This window comes from Pseudopipra pipra, chromosome 1, assembly GCF_036250125.1.
Source record: "Pseudopipra pipra isolate bDixPip1 chromosome 1, bDixPip1.hap1, whole genome shotgun sequence".
NCBI lineage: Eukaryota > Metazoa > Chordata > Aves > Passeriformes > Pipridae > Pseudopipra > Pseudopipra pipra.
Window position 1 is genome coordinate 80,172,102 of NC_087549.1, and position 26,355 is coordinate 80,198,456.

The window sequence follows — 26,355 nt, forward strand, 5'->3', positions numbered from 1 at the left end:
TTATTAAAGTTGCAACTTCTTAAATACTTACCCATCTCTTCTGTTGTTGTCTGATATGATGTAGCTTGAAGACAGAGTAAAATACTTTTAAAAAAACAGTTCTGGGAACTCTTAGCTAGACTGTTTCAGAGAACTGTGGTAGAAGATAGGAGATTTTCATTGAAGATCTGCATTTGGAAAACTCGGTTGCAGAGACATCTTTGCAGAAGATGCTGTAGGAGAGCAGCCATGGCCAAGTATACATTCACACTCTTTTCTCTGTGTTGAGCAGTATGCAAAGGCCCTCAGTACTCTGCTAAAGATGTCCTGGTGTTTCTGGAAGATCCACATCACAGTGTCAGGAAGACAAGCCAGAGCAATTTAAGGTAAGAGCTGTACTACAATATGTGGTAAGTTTGAAAGATAACTGTAATATTCCTTTTTTATCCTGCCTTTATGTGTTTTAGTCTTGGAGCCTGCCTTCCAACTGGGTTTATTGCTGAACTGCTACTTTAAAAGTTCTAAAAAATATGCAAACCCAACATCATACATCTATGATATGTGGCCTACCTTTTTTTTTTTTTTTTTTTTAATGTGTGAATATGAAGGCTGAAGTTAGAGCACTCTACAGAGTCTAGCAGGAGACAACATCTCAGTTCACAAAACAGTGAAAAGAATAGATATCTCCCCAGTCTCTCAGCCCATGGGAAAAATTATATTTCTCCATTTCAGGTTTAAGGATATGGTACTTTTGGGGAAGCAGTGTTATTGCATTTGCTAGTGTCATTCATTGCCTTTCAACATACCTAGATATTTCCCAGTGGGAATTTTTGTGTATAGAATGAGTAGTAAATACATCTGTATTAACCATATCTTTTAGAAGTTTAAATTTTGCTTTGAAAATGTAACTTTTACATTCTGCTAACAATTCAGATATTGTATTCTATTTTCAAAATTAGATGAAAACAAACAACTCAGAGATAATTAATAAATCCCTTCTATTCAGAGACATCCATAATTGTACATGCTTACATACTCATGCTTTATGAAACTATATGCTATATAGCAACAGTAAAATTTTACCCCAAAAAACGCTTACTAAAACCTGGAAAGAAAATACCTCTGGAGAATCCATGAAGTCCATTGCATTTCTTTGGAATAAAATTGCAAAATTCAATTAAGCAGGATTTAGAAACTCCAAAAATTATATTAAAAATTTACTATTATAAATAGAAGCCATTCCTGTAAAACTCTTCAATGCAGCTTATAACCATAAACATATACAGAAATCTATTCAAAATTTTAAGCTACATTAAATTTTTCATGACTTTTGCTAGGGCTTTAAACACAGAAGTTAATTTTGAAATGAGCTTTGATTAGTATGCTATAATATACTACTGAATTTTAAAACTACTGGTGTAAAGAACTGGGATGGATATATCTTTGGAATGCAACCTCAGAAAGGCAAAACTTCAATTACAATAATTTCTGTTACTGAGTATGGCTTTTTGGAAACAAAATTAGCCATAATGTGTTTCTGTTGAAGGGGAGAAATACAGGGCAAACTATCCTTTCTGCAGTAAGAGTAAAACAACTTCACACAGAATTCTATTGTAATAAATAAATAAAATAATGGCAAGATTGTTGTTGAAGTTGGGCTAAAAGGTAGACTGGATTCCTTAAGGTAATTTGAGGGGTAGAGCAAAGCAAGGAAAATTATTCTTCCAGCTGTCATCCTGGATGCTCATAACAAATGCTGCCATTTTAGAGGATTTTTTATTGAGTGATTTCTGAAAGAGGTGTTGGGTAGTTGCTTTGATAGACCTGATTGGGGTCTTTTCCTACTCAAAATGTCATTTTCCTGTCAGAGTTGTCAGACCCACTAAGTACTTCATCTTGTCCTTCTCCCTCACTGAAGATGGGAAGAGTACTCATGCAGGTTCTGTGGCAATCAGTTGATTACTTTGTGTCCCCTCTCAGGGCATGTCTTAATTTGCTTATGTCATTGATAATAACCCTTCTGAAGACTGTGGCTGTTTGTTGTACTTAACAGGGCAACAGTTCAGACATCATGCTGCATTTAATATACTCAGTTTCTTTAAAGTGCATGCACATTCATTATGTCTCTATCCAATCTTGTTTCCATGACTGCATATGAAAGCAGTTGCTTTGTAAATAGGAACAGTTGCATGTTTAAAAACAGGTTACATGTTCCTCTGTTAGTATAATTTTCCTAATGTCTAGAAAAATATAGCTGGAGTTATTTCCTTATCATGACTTCTCACTGTTCTGATAGTGTTTTTTGTTTAGATACGGATGTTTACACATAGGAAAGGCTCTTCAGACCCTATTTTTATCTTGGTACATTAGAAGAAGGGCAATACAAAGAGTTCCCTTGGAAGTTTTTCTTCCAGTGTGTGAGTGTGGGTTGTTGTAAAATTGGGTAACATTCCTTACTGTTGTATACCCTGGATAGGAGAGTCATTATTACTGCATCATTATCATTAAAGGTCCTTCTAATGGAACAGCAAATTAGGCACAGACCAAGAACTAAATTGTACTAGAAAGGTTTCTGAAGAAAGGGGGGCTTGTTTTAAAAAACTACTGGCTTTTGTTCAGTGTCTGCTTTATATGGGGCTTCACTTAAGCAACAGAGTCCCCTTGGATAAAAACAGATATGGCTCATTAAACAGGCTTCAAGCTATGTAGGATAAAATAGAGAAGAATATTTTCCTTGGCTCTGACATAAGATCTACTTCAGTCAGAGGTGAGATATGACAAATAAGAAATACATAATGTTCTGTGGAATGGATCGTCACCGCTCATCATTGAAACCAAAATTTTATTAGGATGTGAAAAAAGTATTAGACATCTACATGGATGAGAATATCCACAGGTCTTTTAATTAATATTAGAAAGAACTTCAATCCCTAATGCTTTAAAGAAACACCACACTGTAGTTGAGGGGGAATTAAAAACAACCTTTCTTTAAGATCTGATTCATTATTCACCATTATTGTAATTTCTCTGAGGGTGGGGCATTGGCTAATCTCAAAGAGGAGATATTAGACTAGAGATATGATTATATGTGCACATACTAGCAATTTTACAAGTGTACAGGAGTCATGTGAGAACTGAAATAAATAGCATATGACAAAACAACAACAACAACCTTAAAAAAAAACCAAAACAAAACAAAACCAAAAAAACCCAAGAGTAAATAAAACCATAACATTGGAATAACTATGTTGATGTATGACATAAATAAACACTTGAAAAATTAGTTACCTTCAATATATCTTGGTGAATAATATCTGTTTATTTCTAAAATTTCTTTGCCATTTCCATCAGTTAAGGAGTTTGTGGTTTTTTTATTCACTTCACACTCTCACTGCTAAAGGGATTGTGACGCAAAGGCAAATACTGAATGTTCTTCTAGAAAAAGATAACAGAGAATGGCATCTTAAACACACACCACTGGGTTTATAGCAATGATAAAAGGACATAGTTTCGTATGGCTGTTTGTTTGGAGTGCTCTAACTTAATTCATAAGAAATTCAGAAATAGAGACAATATAATTTAATGTTTTTACTCATACTGGTATAAGGTTGTAAGATAAATTCCTAGTATTTATAAATGCCCTGTGTGTAATGTAACATAATTTAAGTGCTTAAGTGGTTCCTTTATATTACTCATCTTTGACCCTAATATGCATTAATACCATGCTAAGGATATAATTGGCCATGGGAGATATTTTGGAAATATTTTTAGTGTTTACTCTGTGATTTCAGACATACAGAAGGGGATTCACATGACTGAAACTAGAAAGAGAAATTGACAATAGAGAATGTGCTAATTAAATTTGCAAACAATACCAAGCTAGGAGAGACACCAACTATATTGAGGAACAAGAATGGAATTGAAAATTATTTTGACAAATTAAAGTAATGAATGGAAAAAACTAAGATAAGATTCAAGAGGGAAAAGTACAAAACGCTACATGTTAGTAGGATTAATCAGCTGCAATAAATACAGAAGAAATATCATCTAGTTAGGTAGCAGCCAGGAGCCACAGTGAATCTCAAGCTAAACAAGAGTCATGCTATTGCTAAATTAGACACGCTGGAAAGTATAAAGCAAAAATATAGGATTCTAGATTGTTTTACATTTTAGAAAAGACAAGAGTTGCTTTGATAGAGTCCAGTGGACAGCAAGTAGAAAGAATGGGAAGAAGTATAGAAAATGTCTTCTGTTGATCCAGAAGTCTGAAAAAGATATCCAAAAATGAATATTTGAGGGACCAAAGTAATGTGAATAGTTCTAAGATCTCCAAAACAATTTTCTCTCTATGCATGGCAGATGGCAGATGTGCAGAAAAGTTATTTAGGTTAGACATTTGGAAAATTTTTTCAGCAGTAAGAACAAGGTACATAAATATCTTTCAGAATTCACTAGTTTGCAGTTGTTCATGCCTTGAGACAGTGGGATAAGCAAGACAATATCTTGAGACTCCTTCCAGGACTTCAGGATCCTTTTCTTTACTGACAATCTAGGACTTTCACTAGGAAACAGCTTGCAGTCCTTTCTGGGCTACTTTATATGGATAGAAGTATCAAGGTTCTGTGGAAAAAAATACTCTACATGAGAATGGAGGAGAGGAGAGAGTGGCAGCAGTTTAGTAAAATACAGAGGTAACCAAAATACTGATCTCAAAGACTGAGGTAGTTTAGGATGTCTAGATATTTATTGGCTGAATCAAATTGCAGTTCATGCCTAAAACTTTTGGAAAATTTGAATATGTAGTGAATATTAGAAGAAATCAGTTTGAAAATACTTGGCTGAAATTACTAAAAAATTATGAATATCACTCCTCCAATTCTTCCATTCATTCATAATTTTTGCAGTCATATTGCATTATTGTTTTATGTTCACATCAATTATACAGTTTTACAATGTGACCACCACCATAAAAAAACCTCTCTGTTACAGAGGCTAACTCAGTGAGTACTGAGAAAAAGAATAACAGGAACCAACTCCTAGGACTGATCCTTCCTAAAAGAATCTACCTAGTCATAAACATGTCTGGCAACTAAAGGAGGTAAATAGTCATATTTCCAAATGAGTATGGCTCATAATCCCACAGAGCTCATCTTTATTACTTGGTAGGAAATATTTCAGCTACAATGGAGCATCTTGCATGTGCATCTAATATGGAATATGGATTCAGAAACAGAGAATTTCTTGTCCATTGTGTTCTACCTAGCTCAGGAAATCTAAAATGTTTGTGAAACATGTACTAGCTTTTTTAAAGGTACTAAAAGTTAAGTACTTACACTCCATTTTGTAGAGATTTCCTTTACAATCGCTTGCATATATTTAGATATTAAATATAGCCTAATTTTCAAAATTGTGTAGTATTTCATATGGTTAATATGACACAGATGGTAATACAGGAATATAAATACATTGTCTGTTTAAGTAAATACACAAGTTAGTTTATATTTCAGTGAATATTTCAGTATATGCCACATATAACTTGAATGCCTCTGTTATTAAATACAGATGTTGATCTGTAGATCATCAGTATTCATGGAATCATTTTTTGGACAGCAAAGAAATATTTGTTGCATTATTGTTCACAGAATTAATCAACTTCAGTCATGCTTTCAAGTCCAGGTTTAACTGAACAACTGGCAGTGCATGAGAATTTTTGATCACCATATCCTCAATTCTTTATTGTAAGGAAACAGAGGCATAACAATTACATAACTGAAAATAATTAGCTTCTTTCTGGATTACATGAATAAAATCTGAATTCATATAGTTACAATATAAAAAACCACCTTAATACAGAACAAAAGGGAAGGAATAGTCTGCAGAAGAATGAAAGGGATATCTAGGAAAAAGGAGGCTTTGAGGTAAGTAGATGTCACAAGAAAAATGTAGCTGGAAATGAAAAATAAGAAAAAACAAGAAAATAGGAGAATACAGTCCATTAAAAAACTTGAAAGTGAAAAATAAATAAAGGTCACAAAACATATAAAATTATTTGCAGTCAAAGGCCTTAGTGGTAATATGAGTTCTTACAATTACACCGAGGAGAATAAAAGGCTAGAGACAATGTCCTAAACTAACAGAGGCCTAAGACAATGACATAGTGGGTTTGACTGGAGTTCATGAAAGTTTTGTGCTCAAGGGAAAATGATGCTAGGTTTCAGTGGATTCTGGGCTACAAAAACCATTCAGTGGAAAACAGACAAACAGAACAGATCTCACAAGATGCTCACTCTACTCTTTGTCAAAATATTGCAGTAAGCAAAATCTAAAAAGGTGTTTATAAATTTAATGATATTTATATACATCTAAAAGTGTTGCAAAGCTATAAAAGAAAATAGATCCATGCATATAGCAAGAGCTGTACTTGTAACAGCTGGAGCTGCATTTTAAAAAGCACCTTTCACGACAGTGTATATCTTTAGAAACAAGGACACATTTATAAAGCTCAACCACGATCCAAAATATGGGGAAGATGATAAACAGGTCATGTTTTGCACTGTTGTGTTTTTTAGGATGCCCCTAGATAGAACAGCCCAAGTTAACTGAAAAAAAGAAATGTTCTCCTGTATCCCATATTGTCTGTGCTTTGATGGCATTTTCTTCAGTGAGTGATTTAACACTAGTGTTATCATGCTCTAGATGGGGAAAGTGAAGGAGGATCTGTTCAGTTAAACTGTTAAGAAAGCAGATTAAGTGTCTATTGATAGGAAGCTCCACTGCTTGTCCTCATGTCACTGCAATGCATCACATCCATTCATTACAAACTGATGCAAACTGGCAGGCAAAATTAACACATGTCAACTTTATGTCTTCGCTCTAAGGGCTAATAGGCATCCTAGGGTATTTTTTACTACTGTATGTCTTGCTAACAGGCTGATACTGTCACAAATGAAAGGGATAGCCTTCCAGTGGAAGTAATCTTGGGCCCGAAACATACTACAATGCTCAGAAAAACCCACAAGCTAATAAACTGTGTGAAGATATTGTACTGTAAATGACAAATCAAAGCTCCAAGTCATTCAGCTCCTGAAAACTGTGATATATATTTTTAGAATACAGGAGATGTGGGATGACTGCCCAGAGCAAACCATACAATCATATAGAAAAAAAAAATAGGTGAAAGCAATTGAATTTTTGAAATAAGAACACTTGCAATAGACAGTTGTTACATTTATTTACATTATTGAATTTTGCCTCATTTTTCTATTATTATCTCTGTGGAAAGTGGAAAAGGTTGGTTTTACTCTGAAGAAGCATGAAGCTTACTTAAGAGGAGGTTTTGGAGGCTGCAGGATCTGGCAAGAAAGAATGAAAGTAATATTCTATTACTTCATTTTGTTGCACTGTTGATCATATATGACACATTTTTTTTTTAATTGACTTTTTTTTTTTTGGGTGGGGGAGAAAGGGAGATGCAGAAATCTCTATTACAGGCTAGCAAAAAATGCATGAAATTTGGCTAGTATGTCAAACATTTTTTCATGACTACACATGATTTTTAACAATGAGCAACATATACTGATGAAGCGTATTGGAAGGGAGAGAAAAACAGAGTAAACTAGAAGGTACCTGAGTGGTATAAATTTCATCTTTGCCACAACTAGAAAACAGTTAGGAATTCATCTGAAGTAGAAACGTGTCATAATATTTTCTAGAGAGAAACTGAAAGACATAAAAATATCTTAGTTTACATAACAGGTTATTGTCATTCTTTGAACAGAGTAGAATTGAGTGCTGCTAGGAAGCAGCTGTACGGTGATGAGATAAATTTAAAAGTAATCTGGATCAAATATAAATAAAAAAAAAAGGAGGGTCATTTTTTTTTCAGTAATGAACAAAGGGCTGTGAAGATATAGAAGTAAGTTAATTGCTTTACACAATATTTATAAAAACTTACTTATTCATCAATTACTTTAGTTATTTTAAGATAAAGATTTTTTCAAACAGTATCTGTATTTTTTCCTGGCATGAATAGACCATGCATTTCTGGCCAGTATATTACATGATCCCAGTTATATGATGTTAAAATGTTAAGTAATAAAAAAAGATGTGTCCACACCTATTACAAAGAAACCCAACAGCCTACCTAGTTAATTGTCCCATATTTGCTGATTGGCAATGCTTTCAGAAAATATCGCACAATTAGTGCAAGTATTCACAATGTTATGAGCCCATTAAGCAAGTTTTTCTTCATACAGGAAAATATTTTTTACATAAGTAAAAACACGATAAGAATTAAAAAATGCTTACTAGAATGTGTACAGTTTTCCTAGAAAAAAAATTGCTTTTGAACATTTACCTTGTTTTTGAAATTCACAGATATGCAGTTAATCAGTTTGTTGATAGGAATTGAAAGATTTGTCCTCCAAACAACATTATAAATTATATTTATCTTTCAGAAAGCTCTATATGCAACTGCTCACGAAGTTGGAAAGAAAACCAACACTTTAATAGACCTGACTTCTCAAACTTGATAGTATAATCCTATTTGTATTGAACCACATTTCCCCATTATTCCAGCCTCTGCCATCCCTGACTACCTATTTATTGTTTATAGCCTCTTCCTTCTCCTCCCAAGTATACAATACAATAGAGAATCATGCTGAATTAAGTTGAAGATACACTTCTAATGTTTCATAAATAATTTGTTTATCCCATGAAAATCATAGCATTTACACTCCTATAGCATAAAGTGCTAGTCAGAGGAGATTTAAATGTTTAGTAAAACATGTTTCTCAACATTTTGAGAAGCAGTACTTCCTATATTAAATGCAATTATGCATGTATAAGCAGGAAAACAACTGGGATATGAGAAAGATTCAGAACAAAAATCAGGAACCAGACTCAGTGAAGTGAATTGTGTTTTCATCCATGTTGTGACAGTAACAGTCAGAAGTCTACGGTAATTGTACAGATTGGACCACAAACCAAACAGAACCTGTTTTTTTTTTTTTTTTCACTGATGTCAACTTTGAATGGGAAGACTGAGTTTACACCGAAACAGAATTGAGCGGCTAGGTGTAAACTGCAACTATTTTATAACAAGAGTTCAAGATACACCAAATATTCATATAATATTCTCTGAACTCTTTCACATAACTTTAGGCTAATATGGACCCTAAACTTTAGGAATTATTTGAGATAAAGTATTATGTATTATTATGTAGTTTGATGCTTTTATTCACATGCCTTGTATTGCATACTTCTAATCTGAAACTCTTTACAGTCATGACACTGACCAGTTTGTTTACCTTGTGTGAATGATGCACTTATTATATATGGCAGTGATATGGAGAGCAGCCCTGCCAAAGACTTGGGGGTGCTGGTAGATGAGAGGTTGGACATGAGCTGGCAATGTGCGCTTGCAGCCCAGAAAGCCAAACCTAACCTAAACTGTATCAAAATCAGGGTGACGAGCAGGTTGAGGGAGGTGATTCTGTCCCTCTACTCTGCTCTTCTGAAAACCTACCTGCAGGATTGCACCCAGCTCTGAGGTCCTCAGCCAGACAGGACATGGGCCTGTTGGAGTGAGTCCAGAGAAGGGCCACCAGGTTGAAGAGAGAGATGAAGTACCTCTCCCATGAGGAAAGGCTGAGAGAATTAGGATTGTTCAGTCTGGAAAAGAGAAGGATCTGGGGTGACCTTTCAGTACTTGAAGGGAGCCTATAAGACAGATGGAGAGAGAGGATGTAATGACAGGACAAGGGGAACGGAATCAAACTAAAAGAGAGTAGGTTTAGATTAGACATTAGGAAGAAATTGTTTACTATGAGGGTGATGATGCACTGCAATAGGTTGCCCAGATAAGTTGTGGATTCCCCTTCCCTCTAAGTGCTCAAGGCCAGGTTGGATGAGGCTTATTGCAACCTGGTCACGTGGAATGTATCTCTGCTCATAATTGGGGGTTTGGGACTAGGTGAATTTTAAGGTCCCTTTCAACCCATTCTGTGATTCAACACAAATCAAATTTTTCCACTTAAATAAGAGTACCATTCATCTTTACAATACCACTGATGAAATCTCAGTGCTCAGCATTACCTATCTGTCTTCATCAGTTTTACAAAATTCTGATTAGAATGCTAAAACAGGCTTTCATGAGTGTGTTGATGAGTCATGAAGTTAAAATGTGGATTGCTGTTCCAGACTAAATTCTGTCTAAAATTTAGTATATGTTGTACAAGTGTTTTTAGGATGGAATGAAAAACATACGAAGGCATCAATTATCTTTTTACTCCATCTATCCAATTACTCAATAGTAAATATTAATTTTTTAGCAGCTGAAAATTAAACTGTGGAATGACATCTGTATAATTTTTATTTATTTCATATTTATTTCACATATCCTTTATAAACAAAATATATCAAAGGAGTTGTAAAGATTACAGTGTGCATGATGTCCCAATTTTTCAAGGAATTGAGTTAAAATTAAATGGTAAAATGCTGTCATCAAAGAATGTGACTAAAGAAACAAAACTGAATGCAGTAATATTTTAAAGGAATCTTAAAACACTTTTCACTCGTCATGCAGAAATAAACACTTTTATGTGAAAAGGATACTTATTTTTTACCAATGGAAAGTATGAAGCATCAGATTCCAAGCTCCAAAGCTGCAGATGTGTGAAAAGGTGAATTTGAATAATGGTTTTCTGCTGAATAGATGGAAAGTACATTACAGTGGCATATGCATAATGAAAATTTACTGCCATAAGATAAACTTGACTTTTCTATTGAAAGATAGTGGTGTCATGTAAATTTTATAAGTTTTACCAAGACAGTCAATATTAAATACATACAGCCATGTGACATCAGATATTGTAATATAAGAAATTGTCACCCGGATTTAAGAAAATCTTTACAAAAACAATGCTGATAAAAAGTTATCTAACTTTCCGCCTATAAAGGCATAAAATCCCTGAAACTAGGCTATACTACAAGAGATTTTTTTGGCTTTCTGAAAAAAAAACAAGACATTAGTACCATTAATTCAACCTTTATTATCAGCAAGGTAATGACAAGAAAAAACAAGATATGGTCTTGCATAACAAGCACAATGGATTTGAAACATGATAACTACAGGCTCTCCAGGGCACTATAACAATGCTGTGTGCATTGTGCTGGGTAGATGGAATGCACCCTTTTCTAATGTACAAAACACTTGTTTACAGCTTTATTCAGGAAAAATACTGCAACTTAAACTTGTTGTGTCTACAAATCTGAATACTGCTTACCACAGTCACAGAACTTTTTTATTGCAAATATGAAGAGTATGGAAGCTTTGGAAAAGTGGACAAGACACATCTATTCAATGTTTTTTCAAGACTATTAATTGGAGCAGCTGCTTAATGTTTCTGAGAAGTGGCAGTATACTTGATGAATAAGAGTCAAAGGTTTACAAGTGCTTATCTCAAAATGAAAATTATTTCATTACTTGAACAAGCAAATAAGATAGAGACAGAAAATTTCTGGTACTAAGTATATGAATGTAGACAAAATTATCTAAAACAAATATTAATGAGAGCTATAGATTATATAGGTTGGCTGAATTAACAATATATATCAAGTCCATAGATAATACTAAATATTTTATCTGCCAGTTTTATCAATCAAACTCCTTCAGCACTAAAAAACAATGCAGAAAAATTAGAATTCCTGTCCCATTTCCTAGCCTTTCAGTCATAGTATGCATTCTTTCTTAAATGTCACACAATGCATTTAAGTCTGTACTAGGGGTACTCAAAGTATTACATATGTGAAATTTGACTTGACCTGAGACTAATTATATTCTTACTTGTACAGGAATTTCAATGAACATATAACTTCGGTGAATATTTTTTTCTTCTTTAGCCACTAAATATATAAAATATCATGTATTCATTGTGTAATTGCCAATATTTGACATTTAGTCTTCCCATTGAAACACATGGTAGGAATGAAACATCGGTTACAAAGAGAATATTGACATTTCATTCTTGCCTTCTATTTCAATGATGTAATTTCCATATTTGTGTACACAAGTATAACAGTGAAAATAGTATTGAGTCAGAAAGCATGGATAAAATGAAGGAAATATGACTCTAAAAAGTAGGAAAACCCAACTATTTTGAGAGGGAGGAGGAAGGAATATGTAATTATAAGTCTACTGTATTTCAAACTGTGATATAGTTCTTTCTTGTCCCTATAGTATGCTATTATAGCTCTTATTTATGGCTTAGACCAGAATTTTAGCGTAAGGTATTCTCCTTTGAAGCTTTAATGTCTGGAATGTGATAATGTTAACATGAAATTTGACCATTCTATTGTGTTAATATTACAACACAAACAATCCTTATTGGAAGTTTATGTAAAATGGGAAGTGACTAGAAAGTTTATGTTCCTGTGGTGAGTTGCCCCCAGCCAATAATTAAGCACCTACCCATCTTCTTACTCCCCCATACCCTGAGAGGAATCAGAAGAGAAAAAGTGAGAATCATTTGTGGGTCAAGACAAAAACAGTTCAATAAGTGAAAGAAGGGGGAGGAGGTGCAGAGGAAGGGAGGATTTTTCAATAGCATGTAATACAAAGGCAATCACTTGCTCTGTCCGAAAAGCAGACTGATGCCCAGCCACCCAGAATGCAAGTTATTTTGGAAAGAATACCATCCAGCTTTTATTGCTGGGCATGGTGTCATATGACATGAAATATCCCTTTGTTCAATTCAGGTCAGCTTTCCCAGCTCTGTCTCAATCTCTTGCCCACCTGTAACCTACTCACTGAGAGTAGAGTGGGAGGCAGACGATGCCTGAATTCTGTGCGAGTCTCGTTCAGTGGTAAAACACTGGTGTGCAGTCAGCACTGATTTAGTCACAAATTCAAAACACAACACCATAGAGGCTGCTGTGAAGAAAGTTAACCTCATCCTGGCCAGATTCAATACAATTCGCGCTTTAACTCAGGCTGGCAAATAAGCATCACAGAACCACTCGCTCACTCCCCCTTTGGTGAGATAGAGAGGAGAACTGGAAAGGCAAATGTGAGAAAAAACCTTGTGGTTTTAAAAATAAAGCCCAGTTTTATATGCTGAGCATGATGTCATAACACCTGGAATATCCCTTCGATTAGTTGGTGTCAGCTGTCCTGGCTGTGTTCCCTCCCAACAACTTGTGCACTCCAAGGCTCCTCACTGGCAGGATACTGTGAGTGGTAGAAAGGGCCTTGACTCTGTGTAAGCCCTGTTCAGCAGTAACGAAAATGTCCATGTGTTATCAACACTGTTTTCAATTCAAGTCCAAAATATAGCCCCATACTAGCTACTATGAAGAAATTTATTGCAAAAAAACCCAGTACATACACCTAGGCTTTGGGTCAATTCTGTGATCACATCAGCCAAATATATACTTAGACTCTGTCATGTGTCAGTGGAAAATTGATTTTCCTTTAAAGCCTGAATTAAAGCCATCAGCTTTACATATTACCTGAATGTCAATGGAGTTCTCAAGTGCGTGTCTAAACTAGGTTCTGTCTGCCTTCTTTACTGGAAGACATGAAATATGTGATGAATTAAAATGATGTTGGCTACCAAAATTCTGTTGCATTCTCAGAAGTAATTTTGAAAGAAAGATATTTGAAGCTAGTAAGACAAACTTGGGATCAAAAGAAATGATAGCTTGCTTACATTAGACAGGTATTGTGCTGCTAGATCATGACACTAACTACTGCTTTACTAAAGAAAACCACTGCTCTCACCATCTTTACTCATGTAGAGCTTATGGAACTGTGGAAATAAGTAAGTTGTCATTGAAGAAAATACATCAACATCAGAAGGGATCACAAAATTGATGTGGTCAATCTTGATTTCAAAAGAAATAGTAACCCCTAAGTATCTTTCTATGCATTTGTGGCCTCGAATTCTTTGTGAAAAGGCTAGGCAATTTGTCAAAGATAAATGATTTTGTGTTTATATGACAATGGATAATCTAATATCGTCTGACTTTTTTGACATTTACTAAGTCATCTCTGTGAACTGTGGTACCTATTTCATCAGCCAGTCACAAAATACAATTTGGTTGCTCTTTTCAGTGATAATGGATAAAAAACATTGGGTTGCTACTGTCATCTCAGTTTACTCCTTAAGGTTGCTAGGGTTAAGGGACACCTAATATGGTATTTCAGATTCTCATTATGCCTCAAACCTGGACTGGTCAAGCTTTGTAAATTCTGAATGCTTTCTTAAGCATATTTCACGCCCTATTGCAATCCAAAGTTTATATGTTAAAAGACATGTATCTGATTAGAACTGATTTGATTTTTCTGTTCCCTGATTTAAAAAAACAAACAAACCAACAGGTTTTTTTTTTTGTTTTTTTTTTTTTTTTAATTATGATAAGATTATTTGGATATAATGAAGAAAAGAACTATATTATTGTGTGTCAGTACCAGCGTACTCTGTCTTTGAATGAGACCAAGACATTCCTTTTTCTATAATTTAATCACAATACTAAACTCTATTTTCTATTTTATTTTCCATTGCCTTATGGGAGGTGTATTTTCTTTGTCATAAAGAAGCATGTAAATCTACTAACCAGAAACTGAATGCAAATTTCACAGCCAGGGACCTTAGTAGTACTATTTTCTAGAAAAGGATGATTAGTTATTGCTGTAAACAATAGGATCATAACTGTGTGATTCATTTCTCCCCATAATAATAATTAGAAATCCAAAATGCAACTGAAAAATACAAAGACAAACAAAAGAAAGAGAAAAGCAATAGAAATTTCACAAAGAAAGCAAATATTGCATAGAGATTTGGGGCTTGGGTTTTATATTTTCTTTGTCTTAAAATAGAAAGGTACAAACATTTTCTTTCAAATGCATAATTATTTGAAAGTTTTGCTTTTCTACAGCTCTAATTCTTTTAACTGGCATTTGAATAAATATGTATGGTTAAAAGCTTTTCGTACAATTGATACCTTCTATTATTTTGTGCCACACTTCCATGTTTTCCTCTTATTTTCTCTTATCTTTTTAAATAAAATACTCTTTCTTACTTGTGCTTTCTAACACTTCTAAAAGCAGATGACACCTCATAGCTTGTCAACAATGAGTCTTGAATTTTACTGATGTTGAGCTCTTCAAAAAGTATCAGTATTCCATTTTCTTATATCTAATGAGAATTTTTGTTTGCAAAAGATTATTTTTATTTCCTATTTATAGAAATGCATGTAGTTGAGAAAATTATTTTGAAATTATTTTAATAAGAATATAAAATTAACAAGATAGTAAGAAACTTTTTCATTGAGAAAATGCTTTCAAAACATTTAAATGGGAAGAAGCAATAATTCTGTGATTATGAAGGAAGCACAAAAATGCATAAAATTGATAATATTTAGGAGAATGCACCTTTAGCTCTCCAGTCTCAGTGTCAGAATAGTTCTTACTTTTCTACCTAGTTTGTAAGAAAGTATGTTCATTAAATTTGTTGAAGATTTCTGCAGATGAATATGATGCATATATATTTGTATTTTATAACTGTTTCTGCAGTAGAATATTAGAAACAATGAATCTTAAAAGAAAACTGTATTGTGTAAAGAGCAAAAATTTACCAAATAGATGCAAGAAGTAGAAAACACTCTGAAAACATGCTTTCAGTGAGAAAATACTCCTGACACAAGCACAGTGATCTTTTTTATCCTACAACTGTTATGAACTGTCAATTTCCTTGGAATTGATTGCAGGTGAGGATATTCTTTATTGCAGGTGTGGATATTCTTTGCATTATTTTAATAGTAAATAAGATTAAATTAATTAAATTTATAGATAAATATTCAGGTCAATATTATAAAGAGTGTATGTATAGAAAAGATTTTAAAAAGTGTTAACATGTATATATGTACATATGTGAAGTTCTCCTCTTGGCACTTGTAGAAGTATAGTCATGCTGCAAGACATTTCTTGACCCAGTGTTCAATTTCCTGTCCCACTTTGGATAAGAGTAGAAACTGAGTATATACTGTGCTGTAAATGGCAGTAAATAAGTTTCCTGACAGTTTTACCTAAAAATACAATGCCCATATAGAATATATCATAGTCTGGAATGAAACTGTCATTAGATTCTCTGATTTGCCTAAGGGAAGCACCATTCAAGAATAAGTAAATCCATCTCAGTCTCTGCCAGTAAATAAAAACACTTCTACCGCATCTGAGTCTTTATGTCTGCACTTATTGATTGCCTTCTTTAACTGCTAAATGCTTTGAACAGTTAAGAGGAAGCAAGCAAGGCAGACAAGGGGCAGGCATAAAGAAGGCTTTATAAGCTATTTTTAAGAACTTCAATTCAGCTGCTGCACTGTGCCCCAAATGTTGCAACTAAAAGCTATTTCCATTTTCTGCAGACAGCCCTAAGAGACCATCAAAAGCAAAGAGTTGTTTGGCAACTTCTTCCTTCTGAAGGTCCTAATTAGACAGATCTTTGCATTACCAGGCTACAGCAAGACTACCCCTTGATCTTTCCCTATTTAAAAAAAAAAATAAAATACACTGCAGTAGAGTAGATGTATGTGGTGAAGTATCAGGCAGCACTCTAATTGGATTTTGGAGAGTAAGAGCAAGCATACTCCCAACCTTTATTCATTATTTGTTCACTGAGTGCACAAATTGCACTGATTTGGTCAGTGAATTTTGTCTCAAGGTACAAATTTTAGATTGTATTTTAGCATGTGAGTTTAAAAATGTTACTGAGGGAGCCTAGTAAAACAAAATCTGTGCAAAGCATAGTCAAGATTTCCTACCCAATTCAGTTTTTTCAATCATAGCAGGTGTTAAGAAATAACAAGACCTCTTTACTGTAATCATTAATATATCTTTGCATCCTTCCAATGAAATCATGAAACTGTTCTTGTTAGCTTCATTGGTAGAACACACAAACAAAATGGTTAAATCCAAAATTTCTCCCACAGCTGTTAGGGTTATGTGTATACTTAAATATATGTGCTTGTTTTGACTGGAGTGGAGTGACTGGGTAGTGCTTAGTTGACAACTGTAGCTAAACCATAACAATATATATGGCACAATACAGTTTACCTAATTTATATGCAATTTCAACTCTGTAACATTTAACATTCCTTGCTTGAATACAATTTTATTTAAACTTTTTTAAAAAATTTTAAATAGTTTTCAAATAAATTTAAATTTATTAATATTTAATTTGAAATAAATGTTAAATATCAAAATGTATTAGTTACAACTAGGCTTCTGCAAAGTGTTATAAAATGTGTTAGATTCATCTCTAAAGAAATCACTTTTGAGCAATGAATAAAATATCTTTCATTAAACCATAATTCTGTAAGACCACAGAAGCGTGTGTGCTTTGTATAGCACCTATGGACACATCCACACACGTTTATACACACACACACACATATAAAAATATAACCATTTACTTGCAGGAGGCAAATATCACAAAATAGCCATTAGACTCATGTGGAAGGAAGTAGTTTTGAAATTTTTTTGTTTGTTTCTTCTTTGTTTTTCTTTAAGGGGCACAGACTTCAATAGCTTTTCTACTTTTAGAAAACTTGTTCTTTGCTGACAGTTGGGCTATAACTATATTTCACAAACTCTAAAGCTCACAAGTTGCTGGAAATAAATTGATTTTGTGAAAATATGCGACACATAGGTTTTCAGTATGGGTCCTGAACAGCCCGTCCCTAAAGTAGTTATTTCCATTTACACTCCTGACCTGCTGGTGTCTTTGGTGGTGCTGTAGTTTTTCATGTACTTCAAAAGTCACAGATCTGTTTCCATCCTTCTTAATTTAATATAGGCTGCACATGCTTCTATCAGTAAGAACTTTCATTTTTATACTTCTTCGATTTCATGACACCAATGGTTCTATATTTCACAGTGTAGGGAGCAGAATGAAATTACACTGCTCTCAGACTTCAGCAATATCTGGTTTATGTGATTCAGGACCTCAACACAAAGAAGAGGTCATTCTCAATATTTCTGTAAATGGCTCTTTCTGAGGGAATATGCACAGTAAATCTGGCAAAGTGTGATTTGTTTGTTGTGTATAAAGTGGGGCAAAAGCCCCACGCACCTCTGTGAGAGTAATAAAATGCAGCTGCATAATTCAACACCGGTTAGGTTGTTTTGACATAATTTCAGCTTTTTGGAAAGTTTCCTTCTTTTACACTGGAGAGCAGAGGCTGGCCTTATGTCTATATATGTTCCACTAAATGACTGTTGCTATACAGAATGTGAACTATCAGATTAAATTTAGAAAACTGTTTTTGTGTACCTAAGGAAATTGATATTTGTACTGCATATTTTAAGTTCTTCTTCAGTGTGTACTTTCGGAGCTCAGGTAATACCTCAAGAGTCTTTACTGTAATTGGTTCACTACAGAACTGTGATTTCTATTGTTTCAATGCTCGCAATTCTCATAGAGATTTCTGTCCTCACTCCAGCCATCAAACCGTTGTGATTTTGACAAATGAGTTATTTCTCTCAGTAGACTGACTTATGCTATGATTCTTCCACTACAGTGACAAAATAAACAGTGAACACAATACACAATAAGAAAAGTATTGTATCAAATATTGGCAAGAACCTATCTGTTAAACAGAAAGGGTAAATTAATCACAACACCACTGAAAAGGCAGAGGTTCCCAACGCTTTCTTCACCTCCATCTTTAATCTCTCTTGCACTGAGGAGCCCAGAACTGGACACAGGACTCCAGATGAAGCCTCAGCAGGACAGAGTGAAAGTGCTGCCAATGCTCTTCCTAATGCACCCCAGGAAATCATTGCCCTTCTTGACCACAAGGGCACACTGCTGGATCATGAGCAGCTTGTTGTCCACCAGGACCCCTAGGTCCTTCCCCACAGAACTGATTTCCAGAACGTTGGGCCTCCAAACTGTCCTGGTGCATGGGGTTATTCTTCTCCAGGTGCAGGACTCTGTATTTGCCTTTGTTGAATTTCAGGCAGTTCTTCTCTACCCATCTCTCCAACTTGTTGAGGTCCTTCTGAAGAGCTGTATAGTACTCTGGAGTATTGGTCACTCCTCCCAGCTTTGTGTCATGAGTGAACTTGTTGAAGAGGCATCCGCCCCATCACCCAAGCCATTGATGGATAAGTTAAACAATACTGTACCCAATATTGAATCCTAGGGATCGACCACTAATAGCAGGCCAACAACTAGGCTGTGCCGCTGATCACAGGCCCCTGAGACATGGCCATTTAGCCCATTCTCAATCCACTTCACTGAGCACTCATCCAGCCCGCACCTCCTGAGTTAGCCTATGAGGTGATCGTAGGAGACAGTGTCAAAAACCTTGCTGAGGTCTGAGTATACAGCACTCACTGCTCTCCTCTCATGTATCCAGCTGGTTGTGCCATAGTAGAAGTAGTTTGGTTTAGCATAATTTCCTTTAGGTGAATCCATGCTGAGTATTCAGTCTTTTATGCAATTTTGTTCTAAATCTTGTTCTTAAACAGTAAAAAACCTTTTCATTTTCACAGAAACACAGAATATGCTAAGTTGGAAGAGACTGTCGCGGTTCCGAAGGGGAGAGGGGACAAGATACGAGGAAGGGTGCAAGCAGACTTGTTTATTCAGGCGTGTGCCCGGTTCTTAAACGTCCCGCCAGGGGAAGGGGGCAGAACCTCGAGAGGGCTATCAGACAGACAAATGGGGGAGCAAATCAGAACAGGGCACAAGCAAAAGGGGGAGGAGGAAGCCTGGGCATGTGCAGTTGTGCACTGTGTAACATGAATACAGTGAAACCACATAATAACAGTAAAGTCCATATGAAAGTCCTGCCAATTGCTGTATGCTTTTCTCCATGCCTGGAACTGTTCTCATCCTGAATCTTGCTTCTCTACAAGAGACCCAAAAGGATCATCAAGTCCAACCCTTAGCCCTGCACAGGGCCATCCCCAAGAGTCACTCTGTGTGACTATCATCCAAATGCTTCTTGATTCCTGTCATGTTTTGTGCTGTGACCACTTCCTTGGGGAGCCTATTCCAGCACCCAACCACCCTCTGGGGGAAGAACCTTTTCCTAATATCCAACCTAAACCTCCTCTGACACAACATCAGGCCATTTCCTTGGGTCCTGTCACTGGTCACCACAGAGAAGAGCTCAGTGCCTGCCCCTTCTCTTCCCCTCATGGGGAAGTTGTAGACTGCAGTGAGGTCTCCTTCAATCTTCTCCAGGCTGAACAGACCAGATGACCTCAGCCACTCCTCATACGGCTTCCCCTCAAGGCCATTTACCATCTTTGTTGCCCTCCTTTGGATCCTCTCGAACAGCTTAATATCTTTCTTATATTGTGGCCCCCAAAACTGCACACAGTATTCAAAGTAAGGTTGCGTCAGCTCAGAGCAGAGAGAGACAATCCCCTCCCTCAACCGGTTGGTGATGCTTTGCCAGATGCCCCCCCGGACACGGTTGGCTCTCCTGGCTGCTGACTCATGCTCAATTTGCCATCAACCAGGACCCCCAGGTCCTGCTTTCCAGTTTCTCATTCCCCAATCTGTATGTGTATTTGGGGTCGCCCCATCCCAGGTGCAGAATCCGTTGCTTTCCGTTGTTGAACTCCATATGGTTGGTGATTGTGCATTCCCCTAATTTGTTATGGTCTCTCTGCGGGGCCTCCCTGCCTTTGAGGAAGTCAACAGAGAACTCATCTGGTTGATTACAGTGTTAGCTACACAGATGTCAATAGTCTTCTGTTAAATCCCAATAAACTTTGGGGCAGCAGTGTTTTGATCTTTCTTAAAGCTGAAAGGATTATACCTAAATGTCTGACTGGAGATAACATTGCATAATAAAAAAAATTTAGATTGAAATTCTACCTACATGTTCAAATTCTGAAGGATAATTTCATATTCCCCCCCGACACACACACAAAAGTAGCATTATGAAAGGGCATAATTCTTCTTATTTTTTTCCCAAGCCTTTCCCAATTACATTTCCCAAGGTAGGTCAATGGAGTCCTTCCAGGCACAATTCTGCATCTATCATTTGTCTATTTGTTCACTACCCAGTGTGCATTTAATGTTCTCAGTGCTCAAAATCATCTGGTTGTACCTTTGACGTTTAGCCATTTTTCTATTATTTCTGTCTTTCTGCTTGTGGAAGCTCATTTGATATTTTCAGAGGTATTGCTGCAAAATGGGCAGTATTATTTCATGTAGTAACTTCCACCAGACTTATGTCATAGGTTTCTGGAAACCCAAATGTTGCATTCATGGAGTGATTAGTGGTGTCTGGAGAAGGGTGGCTTCTCTCCATTGTCAGTACAAACAATTACAAAATTAAAAATGAAGTTAGAAATCAGAGTGGCTTCCAAAGTCATGAAGGATGTTAGCACTCTGAAAGGAAGAATAACATTTCAAAAAGCAAAAAAAAATATGTTTCATCTTAATAGCATGTTCTGGATAAGCAAACTGAGCAAATAAAACACCAAGAAATATGGTGGTCATATTCTAAGTGCATGCCACTCTTGGTTACAAAAAGCAATCAGTTTTCTCAACACCCAAAAGACAGCCATTTTTCATGTTTTAATGGAGATTTTTAATAAATAAACTCAGAAATTTGGTATCGAATTATGAGAACTTCTTCCAGTCTTGTTCAATACACTTAATGTAATGTAATCTCTCCCTCCTTGATATAAAAATACCTGCATCAAAATAAGAGGAAGAATCTTTTGCACATATTCTCTGTCATGAAAATGACAATTTTTAATCTGATATAAGAGTTACAGAGGCAGTTGTGCTCTCCAGTAAAAAGAAGGAAAATATGATCCAAAGCAGAAAGTTACCTGGGAAGATTTTGTTGCTTACATTAATATTTATTCATATAATCATGATCTTGGTGACGGGTTTAGTTTATGTCCTCAAGGTACAGTTTAAAAAAAATTCTATTAGTAAAGTAATTCCTTTTAAATTTTTCTTCTATTAATTAAAGGAATTATAAAAGCGGCTGTAATCAATCTTACCCAATAATAATCAGTTCTATTTCAAAAGTATCTCAAAGAAGAGAAACTTTAATGAGTTACTTGTTTCATTAATATGTAATGTTGGATCCCTATAGAAATCAAAATACACTGAAATGCAGTCTATCAGAAATGGTGTTATATATACTGTTTTAAATTTCTATCACTGAATCACAGAACCATGAAATGGTTTATATTATAATTCATGGTACGGAAGAAGAAAGGAACAAAAATAAATAATTGTTGCAGTCTTCTGGAAAGCTTCTAAAGTATGTGTGATTTGTAAAATGTTATGGCATAAATTTATGACTACAATTGAGATACTTTTTTAAGAGAAGATATAAACAAAGGAAGAATAACTGGCATGTCAGGGTCCCTCTTTAATCTTCTGAGATATCTATTCCGAAAGAAGCTTAAGAATATTTTGTTGGCAGCCTCCACCATGATGAAGGTCAGCATATAAAGTCATTGAATAAGTTAGTAGGTAAATAACAGAGAATGCATGTCTCAATTTCTATTTTGAAACTTCAAGGACAGTTATGATGCCTTGAAAGGTAACTATTGATATTCCATTTACATTATATAATACAGTCAATAAAACATGAGCTTAAATAAGTATTGCGACCAAAGCAAGAAGTAGTTCTCTGAAGCTTGCTTCCATTGGAAAGAATGCAACATGCAGAACAGTTTCAGCTGCAAGGTGAACAACTTGAGAAAGAAATTACTGGCTGATAGCTGAGAATGGAATGAAGTTTTGAGGTATAAATTAACACTTTTGATTTTGTTGTGATATTATACAAATACTTCAATGAGATGTTTATGTATTTTTTTACTATTCTTATTCCCAAATCTTCTCTATATGTAAAATCTCTGTATAAGTGAGCAGGTACTGGACACTGCTTTTCTGAGAACAGTATTTTCACACCAAGTTGTATACTCACCAATTATCATAAACTGTTAGGTGTTCTAGTATGGTGGACTGAGATCTCATCCTCATGACAGGACCAGTTTGAGAACTAACAGCCACAAATTTGGAGAAGAAATAGGTGGTCAGAAAAGAATGTCTAGAACATAGACATGCATTCACTAAAAGGCATGCATTCGTCACAAGCACACGTCTAGAAATTGTCTGTTTTAATATAGTATCACATTATTTCAGTTGACAGATAGAGATGGCTTGTGAAAGACTTGCCATTTTATGTTCACGGTTAAATTAAAAAAGCTGATTCTACTCATATTGAAGTTAACAGCAAAATTCCTGCTTATTTCAACGACAGCTGTATTGGCCTATAAATGTCCCTTTGTTATGCTTATTCTGCTCTGCATAGTATGTTTTCCTTTAACAACATTCTGTAATTAACAACAATTTGACAGACTGTAAGATCCCACTGTTTTGTACTTGTTATTGCTCCACAAAGCTGCATTGTGGGTTTTGTTGATAGAGGGGAATTGCAGTTAAGTGAAATGTGCTCTCTTTCCCACAAAATAGCTCTTTCAGTATAACCGTATGATGCTCATACAAAATAACAACTTGCTGATTATACACTCATAAGATTACCATGCTGAAGAGTTTTTACTATGCAAACAAGAGTATCCAGAATTTGCTGAAATTGGCAAATTCTGACTTAATTATACATTTAAAAAATCCCTTAACATTCCCTCCTCCACTCAGTCCTCATCATAAGTTCACACTACATATTTTTTCTAGGTGTTAAATTAAATCCTTTCTTTGGATAACTATTCTATTTGGTCTACCTGGCAGATCCTATCATTTCTCCAGTCAGAATTATTTGGACAATTAGTGATTGAAAAACTTAATTGAGTATTTTTTTGTTTTATTTCTTTAAGAGATCAAGGCCTTGTTTTGAAAACCTTTACCTTGTTTGGAGAATGTATTCAAGAGCATGTAAAGGAACCAACTAACAAGGATTTATTAGCATGGATTTCTTAGTACAAGTTTTTTTACCTTTTACTTGAAATATGTTTTGCTATATTTAATTCAAAAGGCTATACAAAATAATTTTCTTTCCTAATATATTTACTTGCAGAACAAATAAGTAAATTACAGTCCTCCACTCATATTTGAACACAGTCTAATTTGTTGTTAAAAGATTTAAGAGAAGTTGAGTGCTTATGTGCTCATAACATTATATGAAAAAGGCTTAAGTATCAATATACACGTTTTGAAACATTCACCATTTGTTTGGATTAATTAATCAGATTAAAATGAGTTTAGACACAAATTTTCAAGCAATCCTTATTAATAAAGATTGATAAGTACTAATGTGTTTTATGAAAATACAGAGGAATATGAGAAATTTTTATGAGTATACAACTGAAAAATATTGTACTGTAAATCTACACATTCCAGGATTTGGTCTTAATTGATATAAATCAGAATCCAACACTAATAATGTCCCTTACTTCTTCATCCACACTTTTCTATTCTGTTCTTTTAACCAGGCCTAGTACCCTTTCAGTTAGCATAGGGAAAAATTCACAAAATTATCTAGTTAAAGCATATAATTTATTTTTAAAGCACCTTTCTAGGGACCAGTATGGTCAATATGAATTCATATTTTTGCTGTTGATAAAACAGGAGAGAGAGAATATGTAAGGTGGTATGACATGAGAGAGCAAATGCCAACAACTGACTTGGTTTAAAGGAGTTTCTGTTATTGAGCTTAGCCATTAAACACCAGAGACTCCACCCAGATAATAAACACTGATTACATGAAAATGCCTACCTCAAATATAGAAACTCCAATAGGTAATAAGCTAGATATTTGGCAGTTCCACTCTTTCTGGAGCAAAAGTCATTAAACAATGACTTCCCTGCTCCAGAGGGAAAAAAAAAGTCTGAAATTTATCAGAAGACTAGTTTTGTGCTGTGCAGTAAAGTATGAAAGTGAAAAGCTTTGGTTTTGAAAATGAACTTTTTAATTTCTTTAATTTTAATCCTCACAGATAAGAATTTGGGAAGATACCAAGAATGCTAAGTCAATCTCTAATATTTATTCAAGCTGCACCTCGATTAAGAAAGAGTCAGCTTAAGCAAACGTTTCAACTTATTTAGGTACATTTTACTATAAAATAGAGTCCCACTCAAGCTTCTGTTTGAATCTGGAGGGGTGTTACGGTTTGCTCCTGCAGACCAAACTCCAATTGTATAACGAGAGAGCTCTGTACCATTCTTTCTGTCAAAACACCGAGACTAAAACCAAGCCTTTTTCTCCTGAGAGAATGTTAACATTTAACAACTCAATGAGATATCTTTCCTCTTCCAACATTTTTAGAATCGTGAGGATAATTTACCATATCTCATTCATATTTGTCAATCTTGTGTCTTGTTTCTCAAATGTTCTTTTCATCTATCTTCTCTTTATGACTGTCTACTCTTGCAGAGCAGGCAGTGCCTAAATGTTTTGGTTCCAACTAAAATAACTGTGTTTTGTGCAAATATTTAGATTTGGGACACTCCAGGTCAGCCAGCCTGACCTTGATTACTGGGAAGGTCATGGAGCACATCCTCTTCAAAGCCATTTCCAAACATGTGAAGAACAAAGAGATTATTAGGAGTAGTGACTATGGATTTATGAAAGAAAAATCATACTTAAATAGACAGGTATTCTACAATAAAATTACTAGCTTAGTGGAAAAATGGAGTATCCCAGGCCACTGGGTCTAATACTGTTCAACACCTTCATTACTGAACTGGACGATGGGGCAGAATGCACCCTGAGCAAATGATACAAAACTGGGAGGAGTGGATGATACACCATACAGATGTGTTATCATACAGAGAGACCTCAACAGGCTGAAGAAATTTTTCAGTGACTAATCACTTTCTCTGCGAAGAACCTTTTCCTAATGTCCAATCTGAACTTCCCCTGATGCAGCTTCATTCCATTAACTCACATCCTCTTGCTGATCACCAGAGAGGGGAGATCAGAACCTCATCTTCTGCTGACACTCTTGAAGAAGCTGTAGACTGTGATGAGGTCACACCTCAGCCTTCTCTTCTCCAGGCTCGAGAACACAGTTGACCTCAACCTCAGCCCCTCAAGACCTTTCATGCTCTTGGTCTCCCTTCTTTGGACACGTTCTCATTGTTTTATATGCTTCTTATATTGAAGCTCCTGAAACTGCACAGAGTACTAGGGGTGGGGTCACACCAGCGTAGTGTGGGACAACTGTCTTTCTTGACCAATCCCTGATAATAGTGAGTGAAGAAGACAGAGACAGCCTGTGGTGTCCTGTGACAGGAGAAGAGAAAATGGGGAAAAACTGAAATACAGAAACTCCATTTAAACTGAAACTTAAACAGTTACTGTGAG